The sequence below is a fragment of the Poecilia reticulata genome, chromosome 15 (genome assembly GCF_904066995.2).
Source record: "Poecilia reticulata chromosome 15, P_reticulata-male-v2, whole genome shotgun sequence".
In the NCBI taxonomy this organism is placed as follows: Eukaryota; Metazoa; Chordata; class Actinopteri; order Cyprinodontiformes; family Poeciliidae; genus Poecilia; species Poecilia reticulata.
The window spans coordinates 4,509,709-4,513,544 of NC_088844.1; the positions used below are offsets into that span (position 1 = coordinate 4,509,709).

The 3,836-nt window shown below is 41.3% G+C and overlaps 1 long non-coding RNA gene across 1 annotated transcript; it reads left to right on the forward strand.

Moving 5' to 3' along the window:
- The first annotated feature begins 895 nt into the window (after window positions 1–895).
- LOC103476602 (uncharacterized) lies at window positions 896–2,862 on the forward strand. The gene is made up of 2 exons (XR_535504.3): window positions 896–2,091; window positions 2,716–2,862. It is a non-coding gene; the product is annotated as an uncharacterized LOC103476602 (long non-coding RNA).
- The last annotated feature ends 974 nt before the right edge of the window (window positions 2,863–3,836 follow it).

The following is a 3,836-nucleotide window of genomic DNA, read 5'->3' on the forward strand; positions in this document are numbered from 1 at the left end:
CGCCGCCCACCGCGGCTCAGGCTCCGCCTCCTGCGTCGCCGCCCACCGCGGCTCAAGCTCCGCCTCCTGCGTCGCCGCCCGCCGGACCTCCCACGAGAGGTTCACCTCCTGTGCCGTGGTCGGCCCCCAGAAGGTTTTGCTGTGTTGGAGTTCCTGTTTGGATCTAGTTTTTGTTTTCTGGACTCGAGCCCTCCTGCCATCACCCCTCCGCCCACCCTGTTGGGTCGTTTTGTTTTTGAACTTTTCTGTTGGGCGTCTGGTAGCCGCCCCTTGAGGAGGGGGTACTGTCATGATCCATGTTCCTGTGTGTTTATTTTTGAGATTTTCTGTTTAGTCCTGTTTCCCTGAGTCTCTGTCCTGTCTTCCCCGTTGATTGATCCCAGCTGTGTCTCGTTCCTGTGATTACCCTCCCAGTGTATTTAGTCTCACCTGTTGTCTGTGTTTCTTGTCGGATCCTTGTCGTTGTCTATGATAGTTCGTCTGCTGACACAGTTGAACTGGTAAGTCCTGTGTCGGCATTTGCTCATCATGTCAGTCTTTGAATTCAGTTGCTACCGGTGTTGAGCCTCTGTGTTTTCGTGCTGCCTGAAGATCTGGACTGTTTGAGTCACTTTCATTAAATTCATCATCATTTTCATCAAAACCTGGGTCTCAGCGTTTCTCTCCTCACCACCAACCACCCCCGTTCCTGACAGGAGGCTTCAGTCCAGTGGACTCTCGGATGGAATTATGAAAAGATGCTTCATGTTTTCATTTCTCAATATTTTAAATATTCATAATTTTATCAATTTTTTGACTGTCTTTCATTTTTCAACCTTTAATGCTTCCTGGTTGGTAAGGACTAGAAAAGTTTTCCTCCAAGTTTAAGCTCTTTTAAAGGGACAGTATTATGCATTTTCCAGGCACATCTAACCATTTTATAGCATAATAAAGTAACTATGTTACTTTCAGTTGTTATAAAAATATATATGATCCATAACTTAAAATAAATTTTACTATTTGATTTAACACCTTGAAATTGGACCTTTGTCTCTTTAAAAATGGGTACTCTCTCTTAAACTCATCTTTATAAGGAAGTCCTCACAACATTGCTTCTGTATTAATGCTTTAACAATGTTTATATCAGTGTTTCACACTGGTAAAAAAGTCAAGTTTACAGAATACTGTCCCTTTAAGGTACACCAACTTGTTCACCTTGCTGCTTTTTACACTGAACCATGTGTGTCTTAAATGAAACCGTCGAACTACAAGAGTGAAAAGGAAATGGTAAAACATCAACCACCTTGGATGACACAGAAAAGCACTTACCTGCTATTTTCATTTTCAAAACTAACACATTCCAGACCGAGACGGACAGCGTGAAATTTTACTAAAGATCCTCAGAGACAGATAGGAAGGAATCAGACTGAAGGGGTGTTTTTATGTTTCACGTTGTACAAACTCGCCTCAACACGTCTCCCAATCTCCCAAAGGCTCTTCTGTCAGTCTGTTGATCTTATTCTGTTCAGCAGCATGTCAGCATGTCTCTGTCTTTATTGTGTCGGCAAGCTAAGGTGTAAACTTTAGAGTCTCTAAAGCACATATTGCCCTTTTCCACCGGCCCGCCCGGCTCGGCTCGGCTCGGCTCGCTTTCCTTGTGTTCCCACCGGCCTTTTCAACGGGGCTGGCGCTGCTTTTTAGGGTCCTGCTACAGAGCAGGGTCAGCAGGGTCAGCAAGGCCGGGTTTGGTAGGTGACGCAAGCTTCGCTGCTGTTCACTGATTGGCTGAGGGCGTGGTCAGAAGAGCGAGGCGAAGAGAGAAGAAAAATGAAGGCGCAACGTTTGAAACTCGCTGCAACAGGAAGTGAAGGAAGATACAAACAAGCCGTGAACTAAAAGTCTTTCGGATTTCAATATTCAGCCGGCAGCTCGATGAAGCCGTGAGGAATGAGTCGCTTTTGTCACCGTAGTGGAGAGAATGGAAAGCCTCGTTAGCTTCATTAGCCTCATTAGCTTCATTAGCCTCGTTAGCTTCATTAGCCTCGTTAGCCGCTTGGAGCCCCTCGGTGAACACCGACTCAGACGCAGCTAACGCCGCTGCTGTCCAGCCAGGTGAGCAGTTTGTAGATAAATCTGTCTGGTTTTTACTATATTTAAGGTTGCATACATACAGTCATGGAAGACATTTAAAACACAAAGCCTGCTGTATTTTTATTACTCAAACACAACATGTGCATTTTCTAAAGACACTCAGTTGCACATTAGTTATAAATAACTCAATATTGTTCAGCATGTTACCGTCATTTGTTTCTTTGTGTGAATCTACAGATTGTTTCTCATGTTGCATCTGAGTTTCCCCCATTGTGAGATAATAAAACATGTCATATGACATCCTATTGTAAAATGGCTAGATATCAGTTCTTAATCAAATTGTTATGAATTATTAATTGTAGAATGAACAATAAACCTGAAGAAAACGATAGTGGTATTTTATCCATGGCTGTTTGTCTGCATAGGCCTAAAACTTACAAGTAATTACATTTTGTCTTTAATTTACACAACTATTCCAGTTAATTAATTCTGGCTGGATGGTAAAAAAAAAAAGTGGTGTTTGTATATATATATATATAGCAACATGTCTGTTTTAAATAATTCCTTATGTATATGTAACGTCCACATTAATCACTGTTATTCATCTACATTTATGTGCTATAATCTATATCATCTGATTACCAGAAGGAGAGCAACATGGCCGACATGATGGAGAACCATCAGAACACCTGGATCCTTCAGCAGGAAGCAGCTACCAGCTGATGGCAGAGCAACAAGGAGAGTTGAGACAAACTAAAGAAAAATAAAAGTTGTTGTGTCTCAGTGAACAAAGTCTCTTTATTTCTGCTGACTCCACACATTATTGTACTTACTGTAGTTTATAACAAGGTCCTAATACAATCCTCCCAAAATGTGAGGAGCTTCAGCCAGAGTGGAAATAACATTATAAATATTTAATTAACATTGTAGATACCAATGAAGCATCAAAACTGAATACATTATTCAGCAAACCAAACTTTGACATTATTATCAGGGCAGCTATTAACAAGAACCCAAAATATAAATCATGCTTGTTAGTTTCTAGTTTATACATAATCATTCTATTATATATTATGTTATCTGTCTTCCTGCATGTGAGGGTTCTTGCATAAACCAGCCAGAGAGATGCTGAATGAATCCAAAAATAATCTTAATTTATTACAAAAAAGTTCAAAAATAATTAAACAATGAAGAACTGGGCCCAAAAACTGAGGTCAACATAACAAACTCCAACTCAGGTAGTAACACAAAGAACTCAAACACAAAACTGACCTAACAAACAAGACATGAGGGGAACTTAAATAGTGGCTGATCAGATCACTGCTGACACACAAAGAGTAATTAAACATACAAAAAGTTAAACAAATACTAATCAATACAACACCAAACCTTTAAATTAAACAAACATTAGACTGAAACTACCAAATAGAAGAGACATTAAAGAACTGGTCAAATTAAACTAAAGAAAACCAAATTTCCCGTCCCCTGGCAAACAAATGGAACGACCCGCTGAGGAGGTTTGCCAGCCATATATGGATGTCAATTAGCTGGAGCTCTTCTGTGACCCTCCAACACCCTCCTGTACCCTGCTACAGAGCCGAGCCGGGCCGATGGAACCGCGGTCACTCCGAAACAGAGCCGAGCCGGGCCGGGGCGGGTTGGCCGGTGGAAAAGGGGCACTCTATTTCAATATGTACTCAGATATGGTCTAAGATTTGAGACGATTTGTTAACAATTTGTTAGCTCTGGGAAAAGAATTTTTTAAT